We start from the raw sequence: 21877 nt of genomic DNA, 5'->3' as shown, positions 1-21877 counted from the left end.
GTTTTATTTGCTGATATATAAGATATTTAGTTTGAATTATAATAAGTATCTTGGACTTTTATTAATGAAAATATTATCATGTTCCAATTTTTATTTGTATAGTCTTTTTAAGTCCTCCTTGCCATGACTTTGTTTATGGCTATATTAGATTAGCTAGATTAGATTGTATAGCCCTATACCTGATGAATGTAGTCTGTTTGGGTAATTGTAGTATGAAATGAATAGGTGTTATAACTGTTGGGGATACATCCCATTCCAAATATTCTATTAAAAGTCTCTTATTTATTTTTAACAATACTATGAAAGTGGTGAGACGGAACCAGATTGGTGAAGTTCACTCGCAGATGGGTATTCTTTTTTTTTTTACAATATTTTGTGGTGAGGTTTTTTTCAATCTAAAGATTGTTTTTGTACAGTTTTTAATTTAAATACAGTGGGCTTCTTTGAGTTGTCTTCAAACATCCTGGATCCCTGTTGGAAATAAGTGTTCTCACTTTACACGTTATCTTTTGGATATCTTTGTTTCTTTATCTGATAATCAAAAGGTCAGCATGTTATACATTATTATCAGTTTAACCCTATTACCAGATGCTACTAATCTGAGGGTAACATGGGATACTCTGTAAACCCACTAGTCCTCGTGGTAAACTCTTTTTTTATTGTTCTTTTTTTTGCAAACCTTGATTTATAATCAATAGCACATAGACTCTTTGATTTGGGATTGAGACCGATCCTGAGAGGTCCATCTTTCCATCCATACCATCCTTTTGGGTAGCTAAGGTAACAAGGGTAACTCTGATTTGTTTCTTTCAACGAGCAACATGTCTGCATTGTTGTATTGTCTATATTTGTTGAGCATTCCTTAATGCCGATTGTTTGTTCACAAATTGTTTACTATTATGGGAAATTCAATCCTCGATGGACTGGCGGCCTGTCCAGGGTGTCCCCTGCCTTCGCCCTATGTCAGCTGGGATAGGCTCCAGCGCCCCGCGACCCTAATGAGGATAAGCGGTATTGAAAATGGATGGATGGATGGATGGATGGAAATTCAATCTTAATTTGCTTAATTTATTTGTATTCATGTAAAGCATGGGTGGCCAGGATTCCTATCCTGTCAGCTCTCGTCTTCCCACTGTTCCCCAAAAATGCATTGCATCCTGTAGATGTGTTTGTATAGTGTGAATTGAGTGTGTGCATGTACACCCCGGGGGCAGAAGAGGAATGGGCAAATCGAAGGATCACACCAGAGAATAAACGGATAAAAAACCTGTGGCAGGAAAAGGGAGGATGATGGAAAGAGGGGATATTTCTTTTTAAATGTATAAGCGCCTTTGTAATGAAAATGCATTGATCTTTGTTCATCAATATTCTACAGATCAGCAGAGGGCTAGGTAAGGCAGAGGTAACACAGTGGGAGACACCAACACATTTGTGTAACTACACTTCCAAGGGCCTTCCATTGACTGCATGCCTTCCTTAGCCCAGTTGGAGATGGATGAGAGGGAATACATTATTAGTCACTAAGGCTTTAGACATCACCATTCAAATCACCTTGTTCCCTTCCCTTTAAAAGCACTGCACTCTCTGCCACTGTGCTCTGGTAATTTGGTGGCAGAATGGGAGTGTTCTCTTCCTCTACCAAAGCTTCTCCCCTGAGGAACAGATGCCCATGTGCACAGAATAAGCTAATATACGGCACCTTGCATTACATTAGCTCAGAGGGAGATAACACATTTGGTTAATTAGTTTTGCTTTGGTCCTCAGAGAACAATTGCACAGTATAATAACTGGCTTATTGTTTTAGATGGTTCAATGATATTAGATGAAAAGCCAAATAAGATTTGGGAGCAAAGTGCAAGGACAGTTTGGCTCCAGTAGGGGGGCCAATCCCTGACATCTGCAGAGGATGTGGCCTGTATCCACAATCTGGTATGTTCAATGACAACACAAATACATGTATCTTAGAAACTGCTCTAAATGGCTGTGGGCTACTGTGGGTGGCTGTAGCTCACAGGGAGAGTGGTAGTCCTCCCCATAGTTGCATGTCAAAGTGTCCTTGAGCAAGACACCAAACCCCCAGTTGCTCCCCAGGTGCTTCACTGCAGCCCACTGCTCCTAAATAACTATGGATGGGTACAATGCAGAGAGGGATTTCCCCACTGTGGGATTAATAAAGCACATTTCTTTAAATAAACATATTTTTCCAGATTAAAAAAACTTCAATGAAATGCCTCTCCATTAAATTTTCAATTAAATTCAATTCAGTTTATTTTGTATAGCCCAATATCACAAATGACCTTTGACCTTTGACCTCACATCGGATCAGGAAAAACTCCACAAAAATAACCTTTGACAGGGAAAAAAGGGAAGAAACCTTCAGGAGAGCAACAGAGGAGGATCCCTCTCCCCGGATGGACAGAAGCAATAGATGTCATGTGTACAGAATGAACAGCATTTACAAAGTTACATAAACACACTACATGAATATGACAATGTATGAATGGAACTCCAATCCATGAAACAGAAGGAGGTAGAGAGGAGGGGGGGCGGGGCATCAGCAGGGCCAATGCGGGAGGCCGGCTCACCAGCATCAGACACCTCCAGGTCCAATGGACCCTATGAGACGTGAAGTCACAACGACTCCGGGGAGGAAGCAGAGTTAATAAGGTGCAATGGAGAGATGTAAATTCATCCATAAGGAGAGAGAGAAGATGAGATAGGTGCTCAGTGTATCCTAAAACATCCCCCAGCAGCCTATAAGCCTATAGCAGCATATCAAGGGGCTCGACCAGGGCAAACCTGATTCAGCCCTAACTATAAGCACTATCAAACAGGAAAGTCTTAAGTCTATTCTTGAATGAGGTGACTGTGTCTGCCTCCCGGACTGAAAGTGGAAGCTGGTTCCATAAAAGAGGAGCTTGATAACTGAAGGCTCTGGCTCCCATCCTACTTTTTAGGACTCTAGGAACCACAAGTAGCCCCGCATTTAGTGAGCGCAGCTCTCTAGTGGGGCAATATGGTACTACAAGCTCCTTAAGATATGATGGTGCATCACCAATCAAGGCTTTGTAGGTGAGGAGAAGAATTTTAAATGTGATTCTTGATTTTACAGGGAGCCAGTGCAGCGCAGCTAATACAGGAGTAATGTGATCTCTTTTCTTAGTTTTTGTGAGTACACGAGCTGCAGCATTCTGGATCAACTGGAGGGATTTAAGAGACTTATTAGAGCAGCCTGATAATAAGGAGTTGCAGTAATCTAGTCTGGAAGTAACAAACGTGTGAACCAGCTTTTCTGCATCTTTTTGGGACAAGATGTGCCTGATTTTTTAAATGTTACGTAGATGAAAAAATGCAGTCCTTTAGATTTGCTTAATGTGGGAGTTAAAGGACAAGTCTCTATCAAAGATAACTAAAGATTCTTTACAGTGGTGTTGGATGCGAGGGAAATGCCATCTACAGAAACCACATCACCAGATAATTGATCTCTGAGGTGTTCAGGGCCCAGTAAAATAACTTCAGTTTTGTCTGAGTTTAACATCAGGAAGTTGCAGGTCATCCATGTTTTTATGTCTTTAAGACATTCTTGAATTTTAGCGAGCTGGTTGGTCTCCTCTGGTTTGATCGATAGATATAATTGAGTATCGTCTGCATAGCAATGAAAGTTTATGCAGTGTTTCCTGATAATATTGCCCAAAGGAAGCATATATAAAGTAAATAAAATTGGTCCAAGCACAGAACCTTGTGGAACTCCGTGATTAACGTTGGTGGTCATTGAGGCTTCATCGTTTACAAATGCAAATTGAGATCGATCTGATAAATAGGATTTAAACCAACTTAGTGCGGTACCTGAAATGCCAATCGACTGATCCAATCTCTGTAATAGGGTGTCATGATCAATGGTGTTGAACGCAGCACTAAGGTCTAATAATACCAGTACGGACATGAGTCCTTTATCTGATGCAATTAGGAGGTCATTTGTAATTTTCACCAGTGCTGTCTCTGTGCTGTGGTGTTTTCTAAATCCTGACTGAAACTCCTCAAATAAACTATTCTGATGTAGGAAGTCGCACAACTGATTTGCGACTACTTTCTCAAGGATCTTAGAGAGGAAGGGAAGGTTAGAGATTGGTCTGTAGTTAGCCAACACCTCTGGATTAAGAGTGGGCTTCTTCAGGAGAGGTTTAATTACAGCTACTTTGAAGGAATGTGTTACATGGCCTGTTAGCAAAGACACATTAACAATATCCAGCAGAGAGGTGCCAATTAAAGGCAACACGTCTTCAAGCAGCCTCGTTGGGATGGGGTCTAAGAGACAGGTAGACGGTTTAGAAGTAGAAACCATTGAGGACAATTGGTCTAGGTTAATGGGAGAAAAGCTATCCAAATATACACCAGGGCATACAGCCGTTTCCAAGGCCACTCCTCTTGATGACAGATCGGTAGTAGTTAAGGGCAAGAGAGCATCAATCTTGCCTCTAATAGTTAAAATCTTTTCATTGAAGAAGTTCATGAAGTCATTACTACTGAGGTCTATAGGAATACACGGCTCCACAGAGCTGTGACTCTCTGTCAGCCTGGCTACAGTGCTAAAGAGAACCCTGGGGTTGTTCTTATTTTTCTCTATTACTGATGAGTAATAGGCTGCTCTGGCATTACGGAGAGCCTTTTTATATGTTTTAAGACTATCTCGCCAAACTAAGCGTGATTCTTCCAGATTGGTAGAACGCCATATGCTTTCAAGCTTTCGTGAAGTTTGCTTTAGGTCGCGGGTCTGAGGGTTCTACCAGGGAGCAAACCTCCTTTGCCTCACTGTATTTTTCTTCAGTGGGGCTATCAAGTCTAGTGTCATTCTCAGTGAGCCTGTAGCACTATCGACAATATGATTAATCTGGGACGGACTAAAGTTAGCACAGGAGTCCTCCGTCACATTGAGACGTGGTATTGAATCAAATGCAGAAGGAATCGCTTCTATAAATTTAGCTACAGCACTGTCAGTTAGACATCTGGTGTAGAAACTTTTGACTAACGGTGTATACTCCGGGAGTATAAACTCAAAAGTTATGAGGTAATGGTCTGACAGAAGAGGGTTCTGTGGGAAGACCTCCAAATGCTCAATGTCAATGCCATATGTAAGAACAAGGTCGAGGGTGTGGCCAAAGCAGTGAGTGGGTTTCTGTACTCTCTGACAGAAGCCAATCGAGTCCAACAATGAGATAAATGCAGTACTAAGGCAATCATTGTCAATATCCACATGAATCTTAAAATCTCCTACAATAATAACCTTATCAGTTTTAAGGACTAAACTTGATAAACACTCAGAAAATTCAGATATAAATTCTGAATATGGACCTGGTGGCCGGTACAGTATAACAAATAGAATTGGCTGTAATGTTTTACAGGTTGGATGTGAAAGACTAAGAACAAGGCTTTCAAATGAGTTGTAGTTTAGTTTAGGTTTAGGATTCATTAATAGGCTTGAGTCAAAGATGGCTGCTACTCCACCTCCTCGGCCGGTGCCTCGAGGAATGTGAGTATTAATATGACTTGGAGGAGTTGATTCATTTAGGCTGACATATTCTTCATGCCTCAGCCAGGTTTCAGTAAGACACAATAAATCAATGTGATTGTCTGATATTAAATCATTTACTAATACAGCTTTAGATGACAGAGATCTAATATTTAGGAGTCCACATTTAATTCTCTTCTTTTGTTGCACTGTGGCAGTAGTGATGTTAACCTTTATGAGGTTATTTTGTATGACTCCTCTTCTGGTTACTTTTGATTTAATTAATTTAAGTGGCCGTGGGACAGACACAGTCTCTATAGAGTTAAGGTTAAGGGTGGGTAACTGCTCGAATGGAAGTGCAGAGAAGGCTGGAAGACTACAACTCTGCTTCTGCTTCCTGATCTGAACTCTGGGTCATGGATTAAGTCCGCTAATCAACTTGGCCATGTTCACAGAAATGAGACGCGCTCCATCCCAAGTGGGATGAATGCCGTCTCGACTCATCAGATCAGGTTTTCCCCAGAAAGTCTGCCAGTTATCTATGTAGCCCACATTGTTTGCTGGGCACCACCTGGACAACCAGCGGTTGAATGACGACATGCGGCTATACATGTCATCATTGATCAGATTGAGGAGAGGGCCAGAGAAAACTACGGTGTCCGACATTGTCTTGGCATAAGTACACACCGATTCCACATTAATTTTAGTGACCTCCGACCGCCGCAGTCGGGAGTCATTACCGCCGGCGTGTATTATAATCTTACTGTAACTACGCTCATCTTTAGCCAGCAGTTTTAAACAAGATTCAATGTCGCCTGCTCTGGCCCCCGGGATGCATATGACTTTGGTCCCTGGCTTCCCTATCTTCTTGTTTCTGACTATGGAGCTACCTATAACCAGAGTGGGTTTCTCAGCGGGTGCGTCGCTGAGTGGGGAAAACTGGTTCGAAACGTGAAGAGGTTGGTGGTGCTTAGTGGGCTTCTGTTTAGACTTCAAACCCCTTTGAACAGTCACCCAGCCATCCGGCTGCTCGGGGACTGCCGGGGGACAGCTAACAGAGGCTAAAGCTAAAGGCCTTCACTGGTTACCGGTGGCCGCCCGCATCCGCTTCAAAACATTGGTACTTGCGTACCGTGCTGCGAACAGATCGGGTCCGGTCTACATCCAGGACATGGTCAAACCGTACACCCCACCCCGTTCACTTTGCTCGGCTTCTGCCAATCGGCTTGTAGCTCCTTCACTTCGAGCTAAACACTCAACAAAGTCACGACTGTTTGAACAGTCAGAAGAAAGTCGCAAACTAAAAACACATCTTTTTCGACTATACCTTGATTAAGGAAGGTAGCGCCGTAGTAGCACTTAAATGTCTCTTACTGATAGCACTTTGTAGTTTAACGTCATTGAAGAAATTGTACTATCTTGATTCTTGTTGTTCTGAGTTTGGACTCATGGTTTAATGCACTTATTGTAAGTCGCTTTGGATAAAAGCGTCAGCTAAATGACATGTAATGTAATAATGTAATGTAAAAGAACGTGTGCCCATCTGTGTGCCCAAGGGCATGTTGGTCTTAAAATGAAATGATGTCAGACGCATTGTTGAGGCAGCAGAAAATGATTGCACCATTGACCAACCAAAACCTGGTTGAATGTTGCTGTATTTTCCTGCTATTTAAATAGCGTATTGCTCAGATAGTAAGATGTGCTTTCATAGACAAAATGCCAAAGATTGCAGTTCATTGAATGGCAATTCCTGTTCAAAACCAAGGTGTCACTTTTGACTACCAGCTGAAAACTGATAAATATATCAAGACAAATATTCAGTCACCTGAGGAATGTTGCAAATAAATAAACTCAAATAAATATCTTTCCTATACTTGGAAATGGTTAATTAATTATGTTGTGTAATTATTATTATTATCCCATTTAGATAATCTGCAATGCTCTTTATTCTCAAAACTCTGCAGCAAGACTACTCACTACGTCTTCATATCGGTGATGTTCCTTGACTCTGTTCCAATTAAATGTAGGATTCAATTCAAGATCCTACTCCTCCGCTTTAAGGCCTTGAATAGTCTTGCTCCGTATGAGTGAATTACAAATGCCGTATATCTCTGCTTGGCCCCAGATCCTCTGAACATGGCCTTGTACTTTGTTCTAGACTTTAAACATGAGGTGACTGAGTGTTTCCTTCTCATGTTTCCTATTTTGTGCTATGATGGTCTGCTTGTCTGGTTGTTATTGTGCTATTTTCTCACGTTTGTGTATTTGTAAATTGTTCTTTTAATAATATATTCTTCAATTCAGTTTATTTTGTACAGCCCAATATAACAAATTTGCCTCAGAGGGCTTTACAATCTGTACACATACGACATCCCTGGCCTTTGACCTCACATCGGATCAGGAAAAACTCCCCAAAAATAACCTTTGACAGGGAAAAAAGTGAAGAAACCTTCAGAGGAGGATCCCTTTTATAAGGCACTTTGAAACATAGGTCTTTGAAAGGTGCTATATGAATAAAATGTTACATATTTTCTTAACTTAACTAAATTTAGATCCATGTTTTCACAGGCTCAGTGGTTCTCTGTCAGACAAGTAAGTGTACACTTGGTGAAGTGCGCTTTTAAAGGAATTAAAGGGGCACTTTATAAGGCACCTTATCTCTAAATACCAAATGGCTGTGTATGAGGATACAAAAGAACACCCTCTGAAAGTGCTGCTTTGCCAGTTTAAATAAAGACCTTTAATCTTGATCCTACTTAACACTTAAAAACCTCAATCAAATTGTGTAAGACAGGTCCTGAAGACACAGCACTACCCCAAGAGACAATGGAAGGTTAACATGCAGGATATCAACGGCAGAGTTGAGGTCAATACCATGAGAGAAATCATTGGTCACAGCCCCTGACTGACTCTCCTGTCCTTCTTTTTTGATTTGGAAACAATATTAATTCCCATTTTATTTTGATAGAGGAGTAATAGGAATAGTTATCACAGTGGCTCTCAACAAGAACATGCAATAAGTGGCTGAATGCCTAATCCCAAACGTTCCACATCTGCATGCAAATGCTTATTATATAATAAACAAAACCGCATTGATAAAAATAACTCTCTGAATAGATCTTGGATAGTGCGTCGAATCAAATGACTTAATTGTGTTGATCATAAAATGAATCAAAGACAAAGCAGATGTGTTACCACGTACAGGAAAGAGCTAATGTTGTTTTGAAAATTAATTTAGAATATGAAAGAAATAGGACTATTACACTCTTCCTCTCTCCTTTTCTCTTTTTCCCACACACAATAGTTCACACAAATGTGTGAGAGAGAGAGAAGGGGGATGAGTGAGGGAGAGAGAGAAGGAGATAGAGAGAGGGAGAAAGAGAGAGGGGGAGAGGGAGAAGGAGATAGAGAAAGGGAGAGAGAGATAGAGGGAGAGAGAGGGAGAGGGGAGAGAGAGAGGGGGATGAGAGAGAGGAGAGAGGGAGAGCGAAATAGAGAGAGAGAGAGAGAGAGAGAGAGAGAGGGGGGGATGAGAGAGGAGAGGAGAGAGAGAGGGAGAGAGGAGGGGGAAGGGGAGGGGGTGAGAGAACAAAGAAGGAACAGCGGGAGTTGTACTCCTTTTATAAAACCCTCGTGTGATTGGTTGCTGTGTATCTAAGAGATGGGGGAGAGTGTTCCCAAAAAACAACCAATTGCTGCTATTGATACAGATACTACGAGGATCCCATTGGCTTGCCTCACAACCAATTGACCAATTGAACTGCGCTGCCCAAATATGGATGTGTGTTAGCCCGGTCACCATCAAATCACCAGGGGCTCTTCTTTGATTCTTTGAACCTCTCGACTGCACTGTTTTCTCTTTTTTTCCTTCTTTCTTAGAGGAAATGAAGTTCAGGGTGCATACTAAGGACGACATCATTTCAAAGGGTGCTCTCTATATTAAACTCAGTGCAGTAAACGGCAGCATTCAATACATCAATATGACAATTATTAACTATAAATGAAAAGCAACCAAACATACTGATGCTGCTCCTACCATTTAAAAGTCAAGACATTTTTTTCTTACCAAAAGTATCACAGATTTCAATCTTCTGCTTTTTAATCTATAAATCCCTCCATTTCCTGTTCTTTAATGTACACTTGTATTAATCCCACAGTTGGTAAATCCTTCTCTGCATTGTACCCATCCTTAGTTATTAAGGAGCAGTGGGCTGCAGGGAGCAACTGGGGGTTCAGTGTCTTGCTCAAGGACACTTCAACATGAACTATGGGGAGAGCGGGGATCGAACCGGGGACCTTGTGGTTACAGGACGACCACTCTCCCCATGAGCTGCAGCCAGCCACCCACCCACATCCCATTCATAAGCGAATTGGAATTAATGGTAAAATTCAGGAATCTTCCTTCAATCTGGTAAGTTCTCCCTTTTTGTAGTTCCCGCTGCAGTAGGCGTCACCAGGAACACATTTAGCCATAAAGACTCTAAGACTGGACCCGAATAATCGACTTTTCGGGTATTTAGTTGGGTAGGTATAGTAGATATCGATTTTGGAAAATGCGTCTTATTCAATAACTACAAATACATAGACTAATATTGTAGAATAACAGAATCCTTGAAAATGAACTGAAAGTGAATGAACTGAGACTGAAGGAGACATGTTGCTGGACAAGCCCATCCACTACAGCCGAGAACCGAGGCATGGAGACCCTAGCCCTCCAGGCTGGAGCCTGTGTCAAATCCATGAGGAGCTCCAGCCTCCCTACGAGCTAGCTAGTATTCCATGGCAACTGCAAAACCTCGGGAGGCCAATCCGTGGTCTTCTGGACAGCCCTGCGTGACTCAGACTCACAAGATGAAAAGAATACCAGTCACGGCTGGTAAATCGTGTTTGTTCACAGCTACAAGCTTTTAGTGGCTCTGGTAATGGAATCAGTGACGACCCAGCTGCCTAGCAGATATCATGAGTTTATGATTTCATTTAGTGAGCGACACACAGACTCAGTACCAAGACGTTATAAAATACATCTTCCTTGAGAGGAAACATGTCTGCTGTGTGGCAGTTCATTGATCTCATTACTGAAGCAATGCGATGTTAGGTTGACGCCTCAAATCAGGCAACAATGACACCAAACATGAGCTGATGCGGTTTTCAAAAGTATACATTCACAGTGTTATTTCAACTTCAAATACTTTTGTACATCGTGAAAACTACTAATTTGAAAAAGACATATTGGGTTTTTTTGTTCTCACAAATATGGGATTGTTATTTATAGACTTAGCTCAAAGCTAGGATGTGTTGTAGCCTTAAATTGTTCCGATGACATACAATTGGTTTTACGTGGTAAACGTTTGTATTATAGCCGGTTCCTAATGTCTGCAAGTTGAAATGTGGGTTAAATTCATGTATAGGACAATTCTAATAAAGTTTACATTATGTCTTTGGTTCAAATCCCACACTTTTCCTACATACACTTCTTTTAATGAAATACTTAATACTCAGTTCTGCAAAAAAGCAGTACTACCTAGCAGGACTAGTCACTGTGAGCTCCTACAGGCTCTGCTACAGGCTCTAGCCCCCCACAGTCCTGTTCAGGCAAGTAGATAAAGAACATGTTCATTTGCACTGAACTGAAGTGACGTTGTGTGACTCTCGTTGTCCGCTGCATTCATTGTGTGAGGCAGGCAGTGCTGAACGCTTTTCACACTGTTGCCATTCAAGATGCTGCTAACACATGACCGTCTCACATGACCGTCTCACATGACCGCCTCACATGACCGCCTCACATGACCGCCTCACATGACCGCCTCACATGAGCGTTATTCAGTCCACCAGTAGAGATGACAGTGTTATTCAGTCCACCAGTAGAGATGACAGCGTTATTCAGTCCACCAGTAGACATGACAGTGTTATTCAGTCCACCAGTAGAGATGACAGTGTTATTCAGTCCACCAGTTGAGATGACAGTGTTATTCAGTCCACCAGTAGAGATGACAGTGTTATTCAGTCCACCAGTAGAGATGACAGTGTTATTCAGTCCACCAGTAGACATGACAGTGTTATTCAGTCCACCAGTAGAGATGACAGTGTTATTCAGTCCACCAGTAGACATGACAGTGTTATTCAGTCCACCAGTAGAGATGACAGTGTTATTCAGTCCACCAGTAGAGATGACAGTGTTATTCAGTCCACCAGTAGAGATGACAGTGTTATTCAGTCCACCAGTAGAGATGACAGTGTTATTCAGTCCACCAGTAGAGATGATAGTGTTATTCAGTCCACCAGTAGAGATGACAGTGTTATTCAGTCCACCAGTAGACATGATAGTGTTATTCAGTCCACCAGTAGACATGACAGTGTTATTCAGTCCACCAGTAGAGATGACAGTGTTATTCAGTCCACCAGTAGACATGATAGTGTTATTCAGTCCACCAGTAGAGATGACAGTGTTATTCAGTCCACCAGTAGAGATGATAGTGTTATTCAGTCCACCAGTAGACATGACAGTGTTATTCAGTCCACCAGTAGACATGATAGTGTTATTCAGTCCACCAGTAGACATGACAGTGTTATTCAGTCCACCAGTAGAGATGACAGCGTTATTCAGTCCACCAGTAGAGATGACAGTGTTATTCAGTCCACCAGTAGAGATGACAGTGTTATTCAGTCCACCAGCTTGCTGGCTGAAAATCAACACCGAGTCCTTTTGTACGTCTCAATTGCTGACTGTGATGGATATAAATAACTTGCATGGCCCATTACGCTCATCACACGCTGACAGAAACACACCAGGTTACACGTGCACAACTACCTGAATTAGCAGAATGGAACGGATACTTTGTAGAGAGCACATTGACTCGGTCAAGGTTGCTGATCTGTTGTTGTAGTGCAGAGAGGACGGACCGATACACTCACTTTGGAACACACACACACGCACAAACACAGACGCACGCACACACGCACACACACACGCACGCACACACACTACACACACACGCACACACACACACACACGCACACACACACGCACACACACGCACGCACACACGCACACACACCACACACACGCACACACACACACACGCACGCATACACACACACACACACGCACGCACACACGCACACACACCACGCACACACACTACACACACACGCACACACACACCGCACACACACACGCACACACACACGCACACACACACACGCACGCACACACGCACACACACCACACACACGCACACACACACACGCACGCATACACACACACACGCACGCACACACGCACACACACACACACGCACACACACACACATTGAGAGTTGAAACACTTTTGACACATTTTGTTTGCCACTTGTTTAGGACTCAAATAAGGTTTCATGTTTTGAAGTCAAAAGCTTTTGCAGTGTGTGAATATTGTTTGTGAAGTAGCAAAACAGAAACGTATCCCCGGCTGTGCTAGCCCTAGTTGATGTGTCCTTCCCCCTGAATGGCTCCCTGTAGCTGTGTCGACGGCATATGAGATTCTATCCATCCATCCATTTTCAATACCGCTTATCCTCATTAGGGTCGCGGGAGCGCTGGAGCCTATCCCAGCTGACATAGGGCGAAGGCAGGGGACACCCTGGACAGGCCGCCAGTCCATCGAGGGCACATATGAGATTCTAATTCAGCTAAATTAAATGTAATGTAATTATAAAGAGTATAAAGATTTGAAGATTCATTTGCTGAAATTAAATATGTGGAAGCCTGTAGCTTGATTTCTAGAAGTAATTAAATGTTGATTCATGCTAAAGAAAAAAATCATTCAAGATATGTAGACAACTTAAAAATGAGTTCCTGTTTAAGCGTATCAAACATTAGTGTACCAATTAACTATGTTTGAACACAGTGGGAGGAATTATGTGAATGTGATATTAACATGTTTATTTTTTCCCTCCAAACAAACATGATGAGTCTCTTACTTTGAAAGGAAAAAGGTGAAGATGGGTTATGTATTTTAAACAGTTTAGATGTTGATTTTCAAAGTGCACCGGCTTGTGTGAATTAAAGAAACGACAATGACAGGACACCATTAGGCAATCATGTCAGGTATACACAACATGTAGTTAATGGACTGTATTCTTTGGTAAAATACATTTTATTTGACTGAGCAATAGTGGCAGATGTCCTCCCACAGTAGCAGAATAATTAAGCTTCAAGTGTAGCCTTCATAAATACACACGTGTGACACGACATGTGCAAAGTTGATTTATTGTTACATTTTGTCTCACACTTGTAGTTGAAAAAGCAAATCAAGTGGTTGATGTCCTGCCTGTCACAGTTTGATGAGCCTATTTGATGTTCACACTTTGACTTTCAGGTGTTTCACCTCCACGGGGAGACATGGAGAGGGAGTGCTGTGCGTTTGCCAAGTGTAAGCCGGTTGTGTGTGTGTTTACACACAATATGTTTAGAGACTCTAACTAATCCCATGAAGCTAAATGGGCCTGTTAGTCTATCTTTGTATACAGGATATGTTAATCTGTTGGCAGTCTAAGATGCCCAGTGCATGCTGGGATATATGCTCCACCCACCTACCCCAGCACTTGATGATAAATGACTGATGTCTGTAACCCAACAAAGGCATCATAAATCAAGAAGCCTATTTGTAAGACTGAAATTTAAATTATTTCTGCATTTTTAAGGAAAAAAGTAAATCTCCACCAGCCATGCAGCACATGCACATGTTTTAGCCACAATCCCACTCAAACGGCTCTTTCTCTCTTAATGACCTGCTTTTTGAAAAGCTACATTTGATCAGCTGTCACCACCTTTCTTTACATTTGTTCCTTTCTTTTCCTCCCTCTCATCTCCCCTTCAGCCAGCCACAGAATGTTGTGTCCAATGAAGCAGAAACAGTCGTCAACAGAGAGAAGAAATGGTCCTTGTGCTCCGGTTCTCCCGACAGGATGTTTCTTTGTTGGCCCCGCCCCCTGGCAGGCACCAGAACATTTGGTACTTTTCAAGTTTATTCGACCAACCTCTGAATCACCATGTTTCATTTCTACATTACTTGACTTAACTGCCAACAGAACTGACTGGCTGGTGGTAATGTGCTATTGTCATATTTTAAATTGTCAGCTTAATTTTTCAACTATAGCTTAGCCAATAAACTAATCTGCAACATGCAAATTAACATTGACAATTGACAGGAAAGTGAATGAGTTAATTACTGAATGTGGTTTGTTGAGTTACCTGCAATTACCTTCATATTTACTCCTGGACATTTTGTACATTTCTGCTCATTTAAATAAAATATTTCATAAAAATACCAAGGTAGAACATTATACTGCTCAAATTATGAGCACATGTTACCAAATGAATGAGCAAAGCATGTAAATATCTTCACTGTCCCATCAATACACACTCCAAAGTCTTCAAATGCAGACGCGTTGTCAGTGGTTATGAATGATAACTGGACTCTTTTCTAGTCATCCGACCACTTAAAGTTTTAAAACTACATGACATCACTCATACCCATTCATGCTCTGATGGGAGGAGCTACCGTGCAAGGGGTCACCTGCCCATCAGATCTAATCAGTCATACTCTGCAGGGGTTAAGTGTTTTGCCAAAGGACACATTAACCGGGGATCGAACCACCGATCCTGTGATTGGAGGACGGCCGTGCTCCCCTCTAGAGGCAGGACGGACGCTCCGTTTCCAGTTGTGACATGCACACAGTGTCTTTTCAAAATAAAACTTTCATCATAGGTTTAGGGAACAAAACTACTTGCTTTAGAAAAAGATCACGGTTTGTGTTAAAATAATATATTAACATCAATATTGTTCCATACAATATACTCAGTTGTTACTTAAAGTATTGAGGCAGCATTGGCCAATGAATTGGTTTCACAGGGGCCATGAACAGCAATCAGTCTCCTGGGTCCACGTGGACCTGATCCCCACGCAGACCTGATCCCCACGCGGACCTGCTCCATACATGGACCTGCTCCCTACATGGACCTGCTACGCACGCGGAACTGCTCCCCACGCGGACCTGCTCCCCACGTGGACCTGCTCCCCACGTGGACCTGCTCCCCACGCGGACCTGCTCCCTACATGGACCTGCTCCCTATATGGACCTGCTCCCTACATGCCTGCTCCCCACGCGGACCCACTCCCCACGTGGACCTGCTCCCTACATGGACCTGCTCCCTACATGGACCTGCTCCCTATGCGGACCTGATCCCTACATGGACCTGCTCCCTATGCGGACCTGCTCCCTACATGGACCTGCTCCCTACATGGACCTGCTCCCTATGCGGACCTGCTGCCTACATGGACCTGCTCCCTACATGGACCTGCTCCCTATATGGATCTGCTCCCCACGCGGACCTGCTCCCCACGCGGATCTGCTCCCTACATGGACCTGCTCCCACGCGGACCTGCTCCCTACATGGACCTGCTCCCTACATGGACCTGCTACGCACGCGGAACTGCTCCCCAAGCGGACCTACTCCCTACATGGACCTGCTCCCTACATGGATCTGGTCCCCACGCGGATCTGCTCCCCACGCGGACCTGCTCCCCACGTGGACCTGCTTCCCACGCGGACCTGCTCCACACGCGGACCTGCTCCCCACATGGACCTGCTCCCCACGCGGACCCACTCCCCACGTGGACCTGCTCCCTACATGGATCTGCTCCCCACGCGGACCTGCTCCCCACGCGGACCTACTCCCTACATGGACCTGCTCCCTACATGGACCTGCTACGCACGCGGAACTGCTCCCCACGCGGACCTGCTTCCCACGCGGACCTGCTCCCCACGCGGACCTGCTCCCCACGTGGACCTGCTCCCCACGCGGACCTGCTCCCTACATGGACCTGCTCCCTATATGGACCTGCTCCCTACATGCCTGCTCCCCACGCGGACCCACTCCCCACGTGGACCTGCTCCCTACATGGACCTGCTCCCCACGCGGACCCACTCCCCACGTGGAACTGCTCCCTACATGGATCTGCTCCCCACGCGGACCTGCTCCCTACATGGACCTGCTCCCTATATGGACCTGCTCCCTACATGCCTGCTCCCCACGCGGACCCACTCCCCACGTGGACCTGCTCCCTACATGGACCTGCTCCCCACGCGGACCCACTCCCCACGTGGAACTGCTCCCTACATGGATCTGCTCCCCACGCGGACCTGCTCCCCACGCGGACCTGCTCCCTACATGGAACTGCTCCCCACGCGGACCTGCTCCCTACATGGACCTGCTCCCTACATGTACCTGCTACGCACGCGGAACTGCTCCCCACGCGGACCTGCTCCCCACGTGGACCTGCTACCCACGTGGACCTGCTCCCTACATGGACCTGCTCCCTACATGGACCTGCTCCCTATGCGGACCTGCTCCCTACATGGACCTGCTCCCTACATGGACCTGCTCCCTACATGGACCTGCTCCCTATGCGGACCTGCTCCCTACATGGACCTGCTCCCTATGCGGACCTGATCCCTACATGGACCTGCTCCCTATGCGGACCTGCTCTCTACATGGACCTGCTCCCTACATGGACCTGCTCCCTATGCGGACCTGCTCCCTACATGGACCTGCTCCCTACATGGACCTGCTCCCTATATGGATCTGCTCCCCATGCGGACCTGCTCCCCACGCGGACCTGCTCCCTACATGGACCTGCTCCCCACGCGGACCTGCTCCCTACATGGACCTGCTCCCTACATGGACCTGCTACGCACGCGGAACTGCTCCCCACGCGGACCTGCTTCCCACGCGGACCTGCTCCCCACGCGGACCTGCTCCCCACGTGGACCTGCTCCCCACGCGGACCTGCTCCCTACATGGACCTGCTCCCTATATGGACCTTCTCCCTACATGCCTGCTCCCCACGCGGACCCACTCCCCACGTGGACCTGCTCCCTACATGGACCTGCTCCCTTCATGGACCTGCTCCCTACATGGACCTGCTCCCTACGCGGACCTGCTCCCTACATAGACCTGCTCCCTATGCGGACCTGCTCCCTACATGGACCTGCTCCCTATGCGGACCTGCTCCCTACATGGACCTGCTCCCTACATGGACCTGCTCCCTATGCGGACCTGCTCCCTACATGGACCTGCTCCCTACATGGACCTGCTCCCTATGCGGACCTGCTCCCTACATGGACCTGCTCCCTACATGGACCTGCTCCCTATGCGGACCTGCTCCCTACATGGACCTGCTCCCTACATGGACCTGCTCCCTATGCAGACCTGCTCCCTACATGGACCTGCTCCCTATGCGGACTTGCTCCCTACATGGACCTGCTCCCTATGCGGACCTGCTCCCTACATGGACCTGCTCCCTATGCGGACTTGCTCCCTACATGGACCTGCTCCCTATGTGGACCTGCTCCCTACATGGACCTGCTCCCTATGCGGACCTGCTCCCTACATGGACCTGCTCCCTATGCGGACCTGCTCCCTACATGGATCTGCTCCCTACATGGACCTGCTCCCTATGCAGACCTGCTCCCTACATGGACCTGCTCCCTATGCGGACTTGCTCCCTACATGGACCTGCTCCCTATGCGGACCTGCTCCCTACATGGACCTGCTCCCTATGCGGACTTGCTCCCTACATGGACCTGCTCCCTATGTGGACCTGTTAGTTGAAAACGTTGTGCGTCTTTTCAGGAGATTGAAAACGCTGAAATCTTTGCTTTAACAAATGCTGTTTGCGTATTCATCGAAATTGATATAAATATCCATTTATTTGCCTCATTATATCGTACAAGGTACAACATCAGACGGCTGAGAGGCTGCGCACATTTACACACCAGGAACAGCAGCTCAACATCATTGATTATTACAAGAAACCAAAAGTTGACTTGTATTAAATGTTTCTAAATGCACTCACAGCGTGCCATAATGTCCTGAGGCTCATATAAAACCCCACGGCAACATGCATGAACCCTGGTAGGGTCCAACATGTACTGTATGTACTGTATATTGGTACATAAATCAATTTCATGTTGGAATAACCAAATCCTGATGGACATCTACGTGTTACCACATCGTGTTTTCTGCCATCAAGAGTAAAAGAATGTGTTTTGATGGAAGCAAACGCTGCCATCTCTGACCTGAGGGCTCAATGCTGGCTGATCAATGTTGTCCCTGTGCTACTGTACAACCTGCCTCTCTGCCTCTCTGCCTCTCTGCCTCTTCTCTGCCTCTCTGCCTCTTCTCTGCCTCTCTGTCTCTCTTCCTCTTCTCTGCCTCTCTGCCTCTCTGTATCTCTGCCTCTCTGCCTCCCAGCCTCTCTGCCTCTTCTCTGCCTCTCTGCCTCTTCTCTGCCTCTCTGTCTCTCTGCCTCTCCTCTGCCCCTCTGCCTCTCTGTCTCTCTGCCTCTTCTCTGCCTCTCTGCCTCTCAGCCTCTGCCTCTTCTCTGTCTATCTGCCTCTCTTTCTCTCTGCCTCTCCTCTGCCTCTCTGCCGCTCTGCCTCTCTGTATCTCTGCCTCTCTGCCTCTTCTCTGCCTCTCTGTATCTCTGCCTCTCTGCCTCTCAGCCTCTCTGCCTCTTCTCTGTCTCTCTGCCTCTCTGCCTCTCCTCTGCCTCTCTGCCTCTCTGTCTCTCTCCCTCTCTGCCTCTCTGTCTCTCTGTCTCTCTGCCTCTCCTCTGCCTCTCTGCCTCTCTGTCTCTCTGCCTCTCTGCCTCTCTGTCTCTCTGTCTCTCTGCCTCTCCTCTGCCTCTCTGCCTCTCTGTCTCTCTGCCTCTCTGCCTCTCTGTCTCTCTACCTCTCCTCTGCCTCTCTGCCTCTTCTCTGTCTCTCTGCCTCTCTGCCTCTCTGTCTCTCTGCCTCTCTGTCTCTCTGCCTCTCTGTCTCTCTGTCTCTCCTCTGCCTCTCTGTCTCTCTGTCTCTCTGCCTCTCTGCCTCTCTGCCTCTCTGCCTCTCTGCCTCTCTGTCTCTCTGTCTCTCCTCTGCCTCTCTGTCTCTCTGCCTCTCTGCCTCTCTGTCTCTCTGTCTCTCTGCCTCTCCTCTGCCTCTCTGCCTCTCTGTCTCTCTGTCTCTCTGCCTCTCTGCCTCTCTGCCTCTCTGCCTCTCTGTCCCTCTGTCTCTCTGCCTCTCCTCTGCCTCTCTGCCTCTCTGTCTCTCTGCCTCTCTGTCTCTCTGCCTCTCTGTCTCTCTGTCTCTCTGCCTCTCCTCTGCCTCTCTGCCTCTCTGTCTCTCTGCCTCTCTGTCCCTCTTCCTCTCCTCTGCCTCTCTGCCTCCCAGCCTCTCTGTCTCTTCTCTGTCTCTCTGCCTCTCTGCCTCTTTGTCTCTCTGCCTCTCCAGACAATTCTCTATAAATACCGACCCACTGGGCTAATTTAATAAAAGCCTTTTCTATGTTACCATGGAGACACACCAGGTAATTACACCCACAGCCTGGCCTACACGCACATGTTATTATGGGATACAGAATTGATCTGAGCGTGCCCAGGGGTTGCCTAGGAGACGGATGGCCACCGCCAAGTGTTTTGTCTCCCGTGGCCATGGAAACGCAAGGCAAACGAGCGCGTTAACGAGGCAGCACACACACACACACACACATACACACACTTTCAATTCAATTCAGTTTATTTTGTATAGCCCAATATCACAAATTACAAATTATCCTCAGAGGGCTTTACAATCTGTACACATACGACATCCCTGACCTTTGACCTCACATCGAATCAGGAACAACTCCCCAAAAATAACCTTTGACAGGGAAAAAAGGGAAGAAACCTTCAGGAGAGCAACAGAGGAGGATCCCTCTCCCCGGATGGACAGATGAATAGATGTCATGTGACCAGATGAACAGAGTTACAGAGTTACATAAACACATTACATGAATATGACAATGGATGAAACAGAAGGAGGTAGAGAGGAGGGGGGGCGGGGCATCAGCAGGGCCAATGGGAGGCCGGCTCACCAGCATCAGACACCTCCAGGTCCAATGGACCCTATGAGACGTGAAGTCACAACGACTCCGGGGAGGAAGCAGAGTTAATAAGGTGCAATGGAGAGATGTAAATTCATCCATAAGGAGAGAGAGAAGAGGAGATAGGTGCTCAGTGTATCCTAAAACATCCCCCAGCAGCCTATAAGCCTATAGCAGCATATCTAGGGGCTGGACCAGGGCAAACCTGATTCAGCCCTAACTATAAGCACTATTAAACAGGAAAGTCTTAAGTCTATTCTTAAATGAGGTGACTGTGTCTGCCTCCAGGACTGAAAGTGGAAGCTGGTTCCATAAAAGAGGAGCTTGATAACTGAAGGCTCTGGCTCCCATTCTACTTTTTAGGACTCTAGGAACCACAAGTAGCCCCGCATTTAGTGAGCGCAGCTCTCTAGTGGGGCAATATGGTACTACAAGCTCCTTAAGATATGATGGTGCATCACCAATCAAGGCTTTGTAGGTGAGGAGAAGAATTTTAAATGTGATTCTTGATTTTACAGGGAGCCAGTGCAGAGCAGCTAATACAGGAGTCATGTGATCTCTTTTCTTAGTTTGTGTGAGTACACGAGCTGCAGCATTCTGGATCAACTGGAGGGATTTAAGAGACTTATTAGAGCAGCCTGATAATAAGGAGTTGCAGTAATCTAGTCTGGAAGTAACAAACGCGTGAACCAGCTTTTCTGCATCTTTTTGAGACAAGATGTGCCTGATTTTTTAATCAGGAACGCACACACACATACACACACACACACATACACACGCACACACACACACACACACACACTATTGATGAACAGATTGGCTAATTTAGCCTTTAATCAAATAGCCAGATAATCACGAGACAAGAGTCCTCTTTGTCTCTGACTCCTGTTCAACAGCAGCCGTTTCATTTCAATGCACGAGTCAACACACTCAGTCAATTGTTTGGCCTTTTCGGGTCGCTGAGGAACAACAAAGTAATAGAAAAGAGCAGTAGAGAAGGAGAGGGAGAGGAAGAAAGCTGGCTGCAACCTTTTAACGCCTTCATTGAAAACCCTGGTGTGTTTTTAAGTTGTTTCATTATTAAGACCAGGTGGAGAGAGAGAGAGAGGATTTGTGTGTGTTATTTCATTATTAGTAGGGGAGGAGGGGGCCGAGTGAAGAGCAAGAATTGTCCAAAGACTTTTAATTGGATTGCTAAAGCGCTTTTTTAATTGGGTTCTGTATTCTTGCTAATATAAAAGTGTACATCTTTATGTTGTGTTGTGCTAACACACACACACATGCATGCACACAGACTCACACCTAAATTGAGCCCAGGGGGTCAGAGGTAGCAGGAGGAGATGAGATTTGATGAGTCGAACGCCGGACGCTTCAGCAAAAATTCAATTTAGACGCCCTCAGATTGACTGGTTAATTTCTAACAGC

Source organism: Cyclopterus lumpus, chromosome 1 (assembly GCF_009769545.1).
Source record: "Cyclopterus lumpus isolate fCycLum1 chromosome 1, fCycLum1.pri, whole genome shotgun sequence".
Classification (NCBI taxonomy): domain Eukaryota; kingdom Metazoa; phylum Chordata; class Actinopteri; order Perciformes; family Cyclopteridae; genus Cyclopterus; species Cyclopterus lumpus.
Note: the sequence above shows the minus strand (reverse complement) of the source record.